We start from the raw sequence: 16,723 nt of genomic DNA on the forward strand, positions 1-16,723 counted from the left end.
AAATCGATTGAAATCCTCATGTAATTAACATGGTTCCAATATTCTATGTATGTATAGAGTCTGGAGAGTCTTTTCAAGTAAGTTTATAATATAAAGCATAATTTTAAATTTCATTCTTAATTAGGTAAAATTTACTCTCTTAATTAGACAGTTGTGGATAAGAAAACAAAAATCCTTAAAGCCTAATACATGCTTCTAAAGAGCGTTTGTGTTGCTATGAATATAGAGATTCTTTTTTGAGTTACCTATCTTTCAATATGTATCGGAAGGGGTGGTTCAGAAGGAAAGCTTACATCAAGCACAAGATTTAGAGAAATCTGATGGCAAAGTGAATCTTTCACTAGGTACTTTTCCATATCAGTTTATTATTCTTTCTGCCCTCCAGCTATTCTGTAAAGTTTCCAGTTTATATACACACACAAAACAAAGATGATTCTCTGAGCATGGACGTCTCTTTATCTTTGAAGGTCCCAAATGTGATTTATATGAAAGACTCTTTTCCTGACTGCATGTCCCTGCCAAATGGAAGATCGTTGCAGGGAGGTGACTTCTAATGTATCTTAGTGAACCGAACAGAGATGTGGGGGTGGAAACAAAGGTTTTTGACTGTGTAACTAAATTCCCTTATGGGAGGTGTCACATACTGTAGGAAGTCACCCGGTAAGAAAAAGAACAAGGCAGGCTTTTCATTGTCCAAAATCCTTGTGGGACAAATAGATCCAGTTATAAGTCATGTCCCAGTTTATATTCTATACATCAAAATATATAGCTAAGTGAAAAGTCATCCTCCTGATCACTCACAGATATCACTGTATCCATAAGTTTGAGATGCAAACATGGGATTACTTACACATCACATAAGATTACACACTACAATGCAGATATTGGGGAGAGACCAAAATGCTTCGAAAAAAGTGAACAGCAGCTTTTAGGACTGATGATCCTGCAGACTTTAGCTGGACTGGATTAATCCTTCATCAGATAACCATGCCTTTGTTGTGTTGACATCTGAACACTAGCTGTGACCTGCTTTTCATGGCCCCTTCATGTGTGATGTCCATCTCTATATGTGTTGCTTTTATTGGATAATGAATAAAGCTGTGTGAGCCAAAGGCTTAGCAAAACAAAGCCAGGCAAAAATGTGTATATATATACACATATATATACGTATATATATACGTATATATATATTCTATGTGTTGTGGAGAGAGAGAGAAAGGGAGAGAGATAGAAAAAAAGAGAGACAGTAGGCAGAATCAAAGAGATGCCATGTAGCTGCCAAAGGAGACAAATGCCATCTAGAACCTTGCCTTGTAAGCCATAGCCTCGTGGCAATACACAGATTAATAGCAATGGGTAAGACAAGATTTAAGACTTAGTTAAAAACAAGCCTGAGCTAGTAAGTCAAGCAGTGTTGTAATTAATACTGTTTTGTGTGAATTTTTGGCTCTGGGCTCTGGGCAGCTGGAAAACCAAAGAGCAGTCTCTGCCTACAGCCAAAGCAAATAATATTGCTTTGGATATGTCAAATAACCTACTTGTTTTCATATTTATAAGATTTAATATGAGAACAATAATTCAAAATAATTCTGCATATTAGAGTTATCAGATAAAATTTAGTAGTTGAATGATATTAAAATGTAAACATGGATTTCTTATTTTTTCAAATATATGATTCTATATTTGTAACTATGTCCATTGTTGCCTTTTTATTTACTTCTAATGTCAAGTAATCATATTATAAATGTGTAGAACACGATAACTTTTCCAGCCTCTCTTTTTCTTTAAGTCCAAATTCAATGCAGAGAAACATATATTTAAAGTATTTCCAAAATTAAACCTTACTTGCTTCCTATTGGTATTTCTAAAGTGAGGTAGTAAGCTACCTAAATTTATTGCCCAGATTATAAAATTTACTTGTTAACTGGTCACACAAGTTTAACTCTTACTTCTAATATTCTATCTTTAAAACCATATCCACATGATCTTTTGAAAATAAAATTTAATCATCTCTTCCAATTAGAAAGATGTGATGGATTTCCCTGAAAATTTCCCCAAGTAAAATAAATCATTACTACTGTGTTTCTTAAAATTTTCCTGGATAGTACTATTCTAAACTTATCATTGACCCCATGCTAGTTGCCCTCCAAGAAGCACCATTCTGTTATTGTTATTGGATCAGTGTGTGTGTGTGTGTGTGTGTGTGTGTGTGTGTATAGTTTTATTCTTCTGGTATGTTTTTTCCAAGATGAATGAATCATTTCCTTTTCTATATTAAGTCTTGTTTAGACATCCACCTCTTCAATGAATATTGACGTAATATATTTCAAATTACAATTCATTTTTATCCTGTTCTGACTAACTGATTCATTTGTTGCCCTTGTAAATAATTTATATGGCACATACTTTTAAAGATTTTACTAATTTTTATATGGTGTGTGTGTGTTAGCATGTATGTATGTGTCTATGAAGAGGATGATTCTGAATCCTATTTGTTTAGTGAAATAACAGTTAATAAAATAATATCATGTATGTGTTGAAGTAACCACAAAAGTTTTACTACAACATTCTTTTTCATTTTTACGTTATTTGAGAACTTTGTATAATTTGTTTTGATCAGCTCCCAGCAGATCCATTCTACTTTCACTAAACCCAAACTTTGGGTCTATTTTATTAATCAGCGCCTCTGCACTAATTACCTGCACATGTGCACATACATGTCTACTGGAACAAAAACTAACAGATGAGTAAAGTTAGGAAACAAAGTTTTGAGCCTTTGTAGTGAAGCATCTCTTTAATTCATTAATTAGGAAGAAGAGGCAGGCGGTTCTCACAAAGGTCAATGCCAACCTGATTTAGATAGTGAATGCCAGGTCAGCCAGGGACACACTGTGAGATGCTCTCTCAAAAATCATAATAACTTGGAAATTAGAAAGATGAGTCTGTTGGCTTCTAGAGGGGCAGGAAATTCTGCTAAAACTTACTTCCCAAAATGTTATCATAATATCATCTGCATGAAAATTAATCAGTATGGTTTTCCAATGCTGTAATGTCCCCTGTAGGTTGTATGTATTAATCATTTCTTTTATTAATTTGCTATAGGAAAAATGAAATACATCTTAATTTCCAGGTCAGGAATAATAGAAACACATAAAAGAATGGTCCTTTTTGTCTTCACCTGAAAATTTTTGTTCTGAGAGCTTCTTACACTTGTTATTAAAGATGATATAAAAATTGCAGGAAAACGCTGATAAAATCGACTAAACAAGTTAGAAATATTTTGAAGTTGTATAGAAAAAGGGAAAGGGAGAGGGAAAGGGAGAAGGAGAGAGAAGAGAGATATTGAGATTTGTCTTATCTTCATGATTTATGAGGCGCATTCTAAGAAAAATTGCAGATTTCCTGTGGCTCATAGAGCAACAGGCATTCCAGTTTCAGAATACTGAAAATCACCACCATTTATAACACACTGGAACAGCCCATTACACTGTTAATTTTTCTTCTAACTGTGTTATTTCCCACTTTTAAAATTCTGTGTTAGACAATAACTTTAAGACAACCCTTACTCTTATAGCTTCAGTAGTCCTAAACATTTATTAAAGGACAAGCATTTATCATGAGCATCCTGCCTTAACACCATTCTCTTGCAGTTAGAAGATAATTTTTTTTAGTTACTGATACTGCATAACTTTAAGAAAAAATGATTTAAAGGTGATAATTTTCTTTCCACACTCACTAAGTGTTTATAAATCAAATCTCTTAGTAACTATTGATTAATTTATTAATTTTAGACATTATTTGATTAAGTCATTGTTGAATAAAGCTGGTGATGAAAAATAAAATTTACATTGCTTTACATTTGGAAGTTTTGAATGCATTTTTCTCCATACTAAAGATGTGAAGGTGAAAAATAGGACCTTTTGCCCTTGGCCACATGGGTTATGTAAGGCCATGAAATACAGAGTTCCCAGAACACTTAAAGTTATTTGGACCACAGACTGAGCTAGGAAGAGAAAATGCTGTGCTGTGGATAATGAAGCAGACAGATGAAAACATTTCTGACTTTAAACGACCTGGCTCTGTCTTACATGGGATGTCTGTTTTCAGCTACTCCTTTAATGATCATTAGAACCCCAGTTTCTGTTTTCTGTAGCTAAAAACAATTCACATTGAAATGTACCTAGGCCAATAATGGAGTGAGGTGAGCAAGTAAGTCCATGTAAAATAATTCTGATGATGCTGTCTGCACACTTTGGGATTTGTTTGTGTTTTTATATTTATTTATTTATTTATTCATTTACTTTTGAAGTTTGCCAGCTTCAGATTCAGTAATTGGAAGTGATTCAAAATTATGTAGTTTATTGCAGAGTAGAATGTGACAACCCATAGGATACTTTAATAATCATAGATGCTATCACATTGAAGTATTTGTCACAAAGGAGAAGAGAGAGCTATTGCTCATATCTCTATGTATAACCATTAACTTAAAGGTTATTCTAAATAGATATAAACATTCATGAATTCTGCATTTCTCAAGAAGATAACAAAATGATTAACTTGTGAATTCTGTAAACACAACTGTAAACATAACTGAGGGCACTGTCTAAAATATGCCTGAAGTGGATTGTATAAAACTTACCTTAAATGCTGCTAAACATGAGATAAAGGACACGGGAGATTGAGATTGTTTGACATAAATGAAACATTTAGACCCAATCTCATTGAGTCAGCATTCAGATAGTATTTCATATACACATTCATTTTCTCAGTACCATAAAATCTATTTCTTGTGATTTTTAATGAGAGTAAGAAAACACAAGCTCAACCCATTTATATTTTCTGTGCCAATTTCTTATGGTAAGCTAACTGACCATTAACCTGATTTTATAACTGGCAATGTTTCTGGTCTTGGGACAATGGTACTTATGCCATCAATATAAGGGTCGGTTTCCGGTTTGTAAAACATATATGCATTAACTGATGATGGTTGCTTTTTGTCATTATTGTGACCACTGGGTGGCATCAACTTATAGATGACCATATGTTTTTAGTCAAATCACTACACTCTGTCTATGAAAACATATCATCTCTGTCTCTGTCTCCTACCTTTGTGTGAGTGTGTGTGTTCATATGCATGTTGGAGCAAATTATTCTCCATCATTCTCCAGTCCACCTGGTTTTTAGAGGCAGGATTTCTTATTGGCCTGCAGCTCAATAACTCATGCTGGGTTTGGTGGCCAACATCCCCGGAGATATTCATTTCTTAGCCTCATTTTTGCTGGTATTAGAACCACTATGATTATAGTACTTTACATTTGACCCATGTCCCCAATCCCAAGCATCATGTTCTTAAAAGTTTCCCTGTGATACTAAAAGTTGTTCTACCACAGATGAGAAAAAAAAGTACTGATCCAGGACATTTTTATAACGACAGGCTTTCACAGTTTGGAAAGAGAGACCCATTTTAAATTACTCTGATGTATCTAAGATACAATTAATTTTACTTCTATAAAAATAATTTTATCAACCATGTATAATAAAATATACTAATATAGTATAAATATATTGGAAACTGATATGATGTGGGAATCCATTCTGTATACTGTGAGTATGTTTTATTACCATTGGTTAATAATTAAATCTTTTTGAACAATGGCTTATCAGAGTAAAGTAAGTGAAAAATCAGAGCAGAGATAGAGATGGAGAGTAGGCAGAGTATAAGAGACACCATGTAATTGCTGAATGAGAAAGACATTGGTGCCTGAATCTTTCAGGTTAGTCACATCCTTGTGGTGATACACACATTAATAGTAATGGGTTAATTTAAGATTTAAGAATCTTGAGGTAATAGGCCAAACAGTGTTGTAACTAATATAGTTTCTGTTGGATTATTTGAGTCTGGGCAGCTGGGAAATGAGTGAATACCCTCTGTTTAGAGTAATAAATTATTTGCTTTAGTCAATTAAAGTAAAATTATTTAATCTAGAAAGGCAAATAATGATTGGAATTTGTGTAAAACTTTAGGAAAAATAGAATTATTAACAGAAATTACAAGAGGGTGGTGACTAAAAGAGCAGTGGATGGAAACATTATAAATAATTAGAGATAGATGAATATTAATAGTATTAATCTAAAGACTTACAATTGTTCTTTTTAACACACATAGGTTCCTTTTAAATGCAGAGTTAACAATTTATTTAAATTTATAGATGTTGCTTGTAAAGTGATCTTTAATTGTGTCCTTGTTTTTCATAAATATTATAAAATTTATTTATTAATTAAAAAATGTAATTTGTAACTGAATTGCCCTTCGAGACGATCATATATCTAAATATAAATGAAACTGGTATGATGTTTGATCATTGAATCATTGATGAATTCATAATTTGGAACATGATTTGGAGGAGTGCTGTGGAAACTCCTTCAGCCAATAGTCTAAGATACCAGCCCACTTGGACATGGTCACTTATGTTATAAATGCAACCATAAGGCTTGTATGCTCTTTTTCCACACTGATGGATTTGGTTCCTGTTTCCCATTCATGCAGAGGAGTGTGATCTGTGAGTCTACCCCTAAATAAATATCCCTTTATTATATTCAATACTGAGCTACTGTGGGATTACTTTTTAGCATCCATCTTCAACATGTCAAACCTGCGAAAACTTGAAAAGGAATGTTAGACACAAAAGAACAGAATTAAGCATGGCTTCTGGTATCCAGGATTTTTTTAGATGAGCTCTATTTGCTGGCGGCAAGCAGGGGCACCACAGCTCCTTTAAGAGAAGACCTTGGGAGAGGGCTTAAGGAGAGGAGAGAGGCAGAGAGGGAATCAGAGAAAAAATGTATAATTAAATAAAAATTAATAGAAAAAAAGATAGGTCTTCCTAATTCAATGGTAGCAACATAAAAAAACCAAAAAACGAGTGGTTTCAAAACAGTGTTGTCCTGGTTCATGTTGCGAGCATGAGCTCTGGATCTTTCAGGAGGGCAAGCACTTATATACAGTACGTGAGCAACATGTTATAAATTCCTTAATTGTGACACAGAACCACTTCTACTCTAAATCTGGTGTGAAGTGAATGGCTCTCACTCAGAGGCAGTGAACATGCTGCCGCCATGTTGGACTCGGCAGAGCAGTCAGACAGAATCTTGAAGTTGGTCCTAGTCACACCTGCTTAATCCTTAGAAGGAAAAAAAGTGATTGGGTCAGAAAATAATTAAAGATAAAGAAAAAAGACAGATTCAGATAAAAAAAAAGACCTCTGAATGGGTCACAGTGTTGGATAAATGTACATAGGCTTGAGAGAGAGAGATAGAAAAAGAGTAAAGAGATAGAGACAGTAAAAGTAATATAAGAGGACAGACAGTCATAGTTTAAAGAATAAAAATGATAAAATAAATATTAAACTTGTAAAGAAATTAATAGAATAAGAAAAAACACCCACATAAAGATGAAATATACACAGAGAGTCAGGATTATGTATGTTATTGTGTTTTATTTCAATTTTTTGACTGTGAATGAGCTAAGTACAGAGACATATTTGATTCTGGAGGCTGCTAAATTAAGACAACATATTTATTTTAAAGGTATCTTGACTTCAAAATTTGGGTCTAAGAATAAGTTGCTTTGGAAAATAGGTTCAGCTTTTATTTCCACAGAGAATGAGAATCTGTGTATTCCTTCCAGGCTAATGTGGTTTGATGAACCAAGATCCCCTGAAAAGTCTCCAAGGATTCAAAAACTATGTCCCCGACAAAACAACAGGGAACAGTTTAGAGAGAACTATGCCCAAATTCCCAAATATTGTTTATAAATTTTTGTTTACATTTACAGGGGGATATGCTATAGAGATGAATACTTTGCAATGGTATGGACCAAGGTCTATTGATACAAATTTAAGGTCAATTTTGTTTTATACACACACACACACACACACACACACACACATACATATATGTATATGTACTCTTGATTATAATATATATATATATATATAATTTTCTTGATTAAGGTATTGTGTTTGTGCAACTCATTTAAAAATGCAATGTTTCATTAAGAAGTATTGGTTAGTAGTAATCTATCATAGTCAAGCTTATAGAGATCTTAGGTTTTTTTAGATGTAAAAAGATGTATTTCAGATGGATAGATATTATTCAGTTCTTTCAAAGACTATAGAATATGGCATTTAAAATGTTTTAAGAATTTAGATTTTCTTGACAATAAGACATGTCTGCTACTGTCAACACCAATTACCTCAGGAGGATGATGGACACCTAAAAGTCTCCTTATGGAGTTTGTTAGACTTTGGGAAAAAAAAAACTGCTCTTGTCTGGACTGCTTAATGTTATACTGTATGAACAGGACATGTAGGACTCACAGGAAAATGACTACTGCACTTGCCTAAAGTTAAAATGATCCTTCAGGATTCTTGCTTCACAAAAGAGTCTGTCAGACATTCTGCAGAACATAGAAGAAAGTGATTGGCAAACAGCCAATATAGGTGGAATGGTCTTTGATATTTCCTGCTTCATGGAAAAGTCTGCCAGATACTATGGACTTGTAGGATGGTAATGGGTGTTCCAATGTTTAGAAGAACTTTGGGTAGCTGTTCAGGCAGCGTGATGTCTCTGTATTTTCTAGAGTTTTTGAAGTTGCCTACAATTCCTGTTTACTTAGGCAATATTATATTCTTAACGAGTCTTTGATGGAATTAAAGAATATATAACTATAGTTTTTCTCAATTATGATAAAAGATAAAGTAGATATAAATATTGTAACTACGAATATTGCTGGATACCTGTTTTGTTATATGTAATTTTTCTGTGTTAAACTTAAAACCTTCCTTTTTATTTAGACAGGAAAGGGGAGTTGATGTGGGTAGTCCTTCTGTATATGTTTTGCTTTTATTGGTTAATGAATAAAGAAGCTGCTTTTTTTTTCAGTGAAAGGGCAGAGTAGACTTAAGTGGTAAAACTAAACTGAGTTCTGGGAGAAAACAGGCAGAGTCAGTGAGAAGCCATGTAACCACCAGAGGAAACAGATGTTTGAACCTTGCTGGTAGATCACAAGCTCATGGTGATGCACAGATTAATTGAATTGGGTTACATTAAGTTATAAGAGATATCTAGAAAGATTCCTAAGCTATTGTACAAATATTATTGCAAATATATAGTTTTGTGCATTTATTTTGGATTTGGACAGCCAGGAATGAATGAGCAGCCTCTGCCAACAGAGGAGAGAGAAATTAAAAGATAGTCTGACCAGATGAATTAAGTGATTGAGGGCATTTCTTTCAATTGTGTTTTGCCTTTCATGGCCCTTTCTGTTGTCCTTTGTTTTCCTGGCTCTCTTGATATGAATATCATTTCTTCATCCCACCCTTATGTCATGTTTCAGACTTTTTACATGACTAAACTTTATGGGTTTAGATAACTAGGCTTGAAATCTTTCAAGTAAAATACCTTTTTTCTTCTTTAAGTTGTTTGTCCCTGCTAGTTTTTCACAGGGATAAAACGTGACTAAGACATGAATAAACCATGAATAACTCATAAATGTAGTGAAATAATTAGAGGATATAGGATGATATAGTGCTCTGTACAATCTGTAACACCCCGTTCTAACTGGTAAAAGATAATAAGATATGTTTCTGCTGTAGAAACGAAATGGAGCCAATGATTTTATAGGACTCTAAAATGGAAAAGAAAGCTCTGGGATCCTGGAGATGAAAATCCAATAGGAAGAATGAGGAATAGATGTGCATGTGAAGCAGAGAAAATTTGCTTAATGCACAGAGGACAAACCATGTATAGATCATTCCGATGTGCTGAATTTCTGATAACAAGATGTACATAAAATGCTTAGAGTAATTAATTTAATTTCCAAATCCAGTTTGCTTTTTCTTATATAGAGAACAGTGTATATTGATGAGTTTAAATGAATAACTATTGAGAATGCAGCTGCTTATTGTGTTTAAAATAATGTTAGTGGCAGAAATATACTCTATCCTGTTACAGTTCTTTTATTTGGTGGACGACAGACACATTACAGGAAAGGAAGAAATGAAAAGCATTTAATAGTTCTGTGCCAAATTATTTCTTCTATAACCACTGGTTTTGAACAGGATGGTGGAAAAATTAAGTCAGTTTCTCCATTTCAAATCAGTAGTTCTTCAAATTTCTTTCTGGTATATAGAATCTGCCTAGACAAAAAGACAGAAGCAGATCATATAGCAAAATAAAGCAGGAGTGCAGTGAGCAGAGAGAAACATTAGCAAAGAGATGTTTATGAATTTGTAATTGTGGGTACCAAGCTATCTCCTGCATTTGTTAAAATGTAATGATAGGTTGTGCATGGCTGTATGCCCTTATCATACTGTGTAGCTCATGATTGGACAGCACAAATCCCTTATTTTCTGATGCACAAGGAAAATCATGTTATTTCTTGCATGAGCAATTTTGTACTTCATTGCCCCTAATTGCATGCTTAAGCTTCATTTCTTAAGAACTTACAATGTCTCAGAAAAAAAATAGGTCAATATGTGAGATCTTGCAGAAAAATGAAGAAGAAAAAAATTAGATCTGCTGCTTGAAGGAGCAACTCATTTAAAACCGAAGCCGATGCATTGAAATTAAATATAAGCCTAGCTAATAGGCAATGCAAAAGAATTTCATTACTCAAAAGAGTGGTTGAAATAAAGCAACAAACTGCCAAATTCAATACTAAAAGAAAAGTAGTATAAATCAATTCAAAAGGGATCTGGATCAATTCATAAAAGAAAAAAATATTACCAATTCCTTTTTAACTTGTGCCTTTTTAATTTTTGTGTTTGACCTAAGAGAATGGAGGCATAAATGAACTGTCTTTAGGTTGTAAAGTAAATAAATCTTCAATTATCCCTCAATTATTTTGGTTATAGTGACAAAAAATTGTCAGTTATATCAGTTTACATTTTATAAGCTAAAAATTCAGTGAGAAATGGGATAGTTCTCTTTACTAATAGTTTTTTCCCTTGCTGAGTAGCCTTTCTGCTGAAAAAATCCACTATTTTATAGAAGACAGTGATTTCAGTGGACATTAAAATTCTGCCTTGCAAGCTACATTATCTCTTATCCTTCCCTAGCATATTCAGTCTGAATCCTAGTCTGCTCAGCTGTCTGACTACCATAAAGAGCCTTAAGAAAGTTCCTCTGTACACTAGCCTTCAGCTAGGTTTGACAGTGAGAAAAATGATTTTTCATTCCTCCTTGTAGGTTACATAATGCCTTCAAACACTCATTCTCTCTCTCTCTCTCTCTCTCTCTCTCTCACACACACACACACACACACAAACACACACACACACACACACACACCTTCACTGGAATCATGTTAGCTGAATATGTGATTGGAAAAAAAATTTGAGGAATAGACTAGTTGGTGACATGTGTACAACCAGGAAGTAGACAGCACTCAGATGAGATAAATCTGGACCCTAATAGATATTCATTTGTCAAGAATATATTTGCAATCCAAAATGAGTGAGTGATAATTTATTATTAAATGCTATTAGATAACTCAAACTATTATTGCTGGTAGCCATATTAATGTATAATTTGTGTGGTGGGACTTGAAATAGAGTAACAGACCCTTTAAAAAAGGGATTAAGAATTTTCACACAGCAACAACTAAGGAAAGGTGGGGAGAAATTGTGAGGAGTAAAGGAAGGCTAAACTGTAAACAGAATATTTTATGTGAGAAAATATTTTTGATAAAAAGAAAAAAATAAAAGATTGTGGGTAAAATGCATTTCTTTATTGACACTGAAGAACTTAGAAAATGCAGAAATACAAGGGACCTTAATTTTTAATTGCAGAGATGTATCGAAAATCCTAAAGCAATTACGTTTTTTAAACTATCGGCTGTAAAATTAATCAAACTGTGAAGATTAAGAGTCATACAGAGAGTTACATACTTTCAATTTCACAGCATTAGAATCTAACATTGGAAGAAAATGGAGCAGAACTTGATTTAGAAAATGACATGTTTATAAATACAACAAAAATTAGAAGTATGTCTATTAAATATTCTTCACTTATGCTTCAAGATAATGTTCATATCTTAGAAGTGCCTCTTGGTAGTCATTGTCTTTGGTTTTTTAATGAAGACTGAGGAGTACAGGCATGTACAGGAGAGACCTTGTTGTCAAAGGTCAATGGCTGGTCTTACAGATATTACAGGAAATAAGAGATAAAGTTGAAATCAACTTAATTTACCACAACAAAGAAAGTGAATTTAAAAGTTTACCTTTTTATTTTACTGAAATCTGACATAAATAACAGTCTACTGCCAGTGAAGTTAAGATTCTATACCAGACACTACATTGCTCATTTACAATATTATTAAATAATGAGACAAATTTATGTTTATTACAAAGTGGGTCCAAATAACACCTTTGACCCTCTATTCAGTGTGGAACAGACAGAGATAATCGGACAGATGACCCAATATCATATCATGGATTTTGACTCTGAGGTCCTGGGAATGTTTCTTTTAAAGATACAAACCAGCTGAGTAGTGAGCATTCTAAAACTGTTACTACTCCCTCCTTTCACAGGAAAGATCATATGGAAATACTTAAAACAGTCTCACTTGTTTCTCTCACGGCTAGGAACAGAATAAATCAAAATGTATAAAACTTGGGGCTGGAGAGAAGATTCAGTTGTCAAGCACATGTCTTACTCTTCACAAGAACCTCTTTTCAATCCTAGCATCCACTGGATGTTTACCATTGTAATTCCAGCACCCTGAGACTCAACAATTTGTTCTGGAATACAATGACACCTTCACTCACATATACACAGCACTACAGATATAAATACATGTGCACACAATTGAAAAATTCAATTAAATTTTAAATAATGTATAAAACTCACACCAAGTTCATTAACAAAGTACTGATTATACTGTTTTATGTGAAAATATCAAGCTTTATTTGCTGTGAGCTATTTGACTGGTACATATTGATTGATTGATCCTTATGAGCACCTGTTTAATTTCACAGCAAGATAAGATTCTCCTTCACCTATACTTTTTAGATGCTATACTCAAAATGAATTAATAGTTCATTTCTGTATGGCTGGCATGAACTATTTACCAGTCAACTGTAGTCTAATTGTTAACTTATTTTCCTCATCAATTACTGAGTACTATTAGACACAGTCAATGGCACTGATCAGTGGTCTTACACTGTCATCCAGGTCATGCTGATTTTATCTCCTGTTCTTCACCATGGTGTTCTCAGAACCAAACTCAATTACCTTGATATTCCTATAGTAAAAAGAAGCAAGTTTTTTAGCTATCATAATAAGACATATGGATGCTTAAGAAAAAAGTAATTTTGCATTTGGCCCTGGATCATTGGGCTACCGGCGGCCCTGTTTAGTTGCTGAGGAATCCCATCTGGACGGGTGAGTGTGTGCTACCCAGGGGCAGACTGTCCCGGAAGAGAGCACAAACCCCCCCTCCCCCAGCTCCTTCTGCAGGGCTGTCTTTCTCTCGCACGACCCAGCCCCCCAGCACCCCTCCCCAACCCTGCCCTGCTGTATGCTAGGCCCAGTGCTCAAGAACAGTTTTAAGCTCCTACACTAAGGCTACCAACCCAGAGTGGTGAGTGCCTGCCAACTGGGCAGGCCTCAGGTTCCCCTGTTAGGGAGCCTGGGCACCTTCACCTCCTGCGCCAGGCTTCCTGTGTTCTTCTGCATACCCCCCACACCCCCCCTGCCTTGCTCCATTCATCCTTTTGGCACTGTTGCATTGGGCTACCGGCGGCCCTGTTTAGTTGCTGAGGAATCCCATCTGGACGGGAACGGTCCATGCTTCTACACTGAAGAGATATACCCAGAGAGTCAATCACAGCAAAGACTGGACCAAGACACCAGGCCTCTCCTGGCTCCATTTGAAGGAAGAGATGGGTAGGCGCCAATGTAAGAATTCTTCCAACAACCTGAAAGGCAACATGATACCACCAGAATCCAGGGATCCCGAAATAAGAAGAACTGTACACCCTACTCCAGAAGAAACAGAAGATATCGACTCAAAAGTGAACTATATGAAAATAATAGAGGACCTTAAACAGGAGGTGAAAAACTGCCATAAACAATTAGAGATTACAAACAAAAAGGTAGAGGAAATGAATAAATTGCTCAAAGACATGCAAGAAAACCAAGAGAAACAAGAAAAAGCAATCAAACAGGTTAGGGAAGTGGTTCAAGACTTGAAGAATGAAATGGAAGCAATGAAGAAAGCACAAACTGAGGGAAGAATGGAGATGGAAAATCTGGGTAAACGAACAGGAACTACACAGACAAGTACTAACAACAGATTACAAGAGATAGAAGAAAGAATGTCAGACACTGAAGATACCATAGAGAAAATAAACACACTGATCAAAGAAAACAGCAAAACCAACAAATTCTCATCACAAAACATTCAGGAAATCTGGGACACAATAAAAAGACCAAACCTAAGAATAATTGGAGTAGAAGAAGGAGAAGAAGGGCAGCTCAACGGTACAGAAAATATACTTAATAAAATTATAGAAGAAAACTTTCCCAATCTGAAGAAAGATATACCTCTGAAGGTTCAAGAAGCATACAGAACACCAAATAGGCTGCATCAAAAAAAAAAAACCATCCCCTCGCCATATAATAATCAAAACACAAAATATACAGAATAAAGAAAGAATATTAAGAGTCACAAAGGAAAAAGGCCAAGTTACTAATAAAGGTAAACCTATCAGACTTACACCTGACATCTCTATGGAAACCATGAAAGCCAAAAGGTCCTGGATAGATGTACTGCAAAAACTAAGAGATCATGGATGCAAGCCCAGACTACTATATCCAGCCAAGCTTTCGTTCACTATAAATGGAGAAAACAAAATTTTCCAGGATAAAAACAAATTTAAACAATACGTAGCCACAAATCCAGCCTTACAGAAAACAATAGAAGGAAAATCACTAACCAAGGAGTCCAACAATGCCCACAATAACTCAGTCATCTAGAGACCCTTCACCAGCGCAACTCAAAGAAGGGAAACACACAAACCCTACTACTAAAAAAGTGACCGGAGTTAACAACCACTGGTCATTAATATCACTTAATGTTAATGGGCTCAGCTCACCTATAAAAAGGCACAGGCTAAGAGATTGGATACAAAAACAGGATCCAACATTCTGCTGTTTACAAGAAACACACCTCAACCACAAAGACAGGCACCTACTCAGAGTAAAGGGCTGGGAAAAGGCTTATCAAGCAAATGGACCTAAGAAACAAGCAGGTGTGGCCATACTAATTTCTAACAAAGTTGACTTCAAACTTAAATCAATCAGAAGAGATGGAGAGGGACATTTTATACTCATAACAGGAACAATTCATCAGGATGAAGTCTCAATCCTGAATATCTACGCCCCTAATATAAAAGCGCCCACGTACATAAAAGAAACATTACTAAAACTCAAGGCAGCCATCAAACCACATACACTAATAGTAGGAGACTTCAACACTCCTCTCTCACCAATGGACAGGTCAATCAGAAAGAAACCCAACAGAGAAATTAGAGAATTAATGGAGGTAATGAAGCAAATGGACTCAACAGACATGTATAGATTATTCCACCCAAATAGGAGAGAATATACCTTCTTTTCTGCAGCTCATGGAACCTTCTCGAAAATTGACCACATACTCGGTAGCAAAGCTAACTTACACCGTTACAAAAAAAAATATTAGTAACTACTTGTGTCTTATCAGATCACCATGGATTAAAGATAGAATTCAACAACAATGCTACCCCCAGAAAGCCTACAAACTCATGGAAACTGAACAGTCAACTACTAAACCATACCTGGATTAAGGAAGAAATAAAGAAAGAAATTAAAGTCTTCCTTGAATTCAATGAAAATAAGGAAACAACATACTCAAACTTATGGGACACTATGAAAGCAGTGCTAAGAGGAAAGTTCATCGCACTAAGTGCCCACTTAAAGAAAACAGAGAAAGCACATATTGGAGCTTAACAGCCCAACTGAAAGCTCTAGAAAAAAAAGAAGCAGACTAACCTAGGAGGAGTAGAAGACTGGAAATAATCAAACTGAGGGCGGAAATCAACAAAATAGAAACACAGAAAGCAATCCAAAGAATCAATGAAACAAAAAGCTGGTTCCTGGAGAAAATCAACAAGATTGATAAACCCCTATCCAAACTAATCAAACGGCAGAGAGAGAATACGCAAATTAATAAGATCAGAAATGAAAAGGGGGACATAACCACAGACACAGAGGAAATTCAGAGAATCATTAGAACTTATTACAAAAGCCTGTATAACACAAAACTGGAAAATGTAAAAGAAATGGACACTTTTTTAGATAAATACCATATACCAAAGTTACACCAGGACCAGGAGAATTATCTAAACAGACCTGTTGGTCACGAAGAATTAGAAGCTATTATCATAAACCTCCCTACCAAAAAAAGCCCAGGACCAGATGGTTTCAATGCGGAATTCTACCAGAACTTCCAAGAAGAGCTAATACCTATACTCCTTAATGTATTCCACAATATAGAAACAGAAGGGTCATTACCTAATTCCTTTTATGAAGCTACAGTTACTCTGATACCAAAACCACACAAAGACTCAACCAGGAATAAGAGTTACAGGCCAGTCTCACTCATGAACATTGACACAAA

The sequence above is a fragment of the Microtus oregoni genome, unplaced genomic scaffold (assembly GCF_018167655.1).
Source record: "Microtus oregoni isolate MIOR12 unplaced genomic scaffold, Mior012 000021F_ref0000039, whole genome shotgun sequence".
NCBI lineage: Eukaryota > Metazoa > Chordata > Mammalia > Rodentia > Cricetidae > Microtus > Microtus oregoni.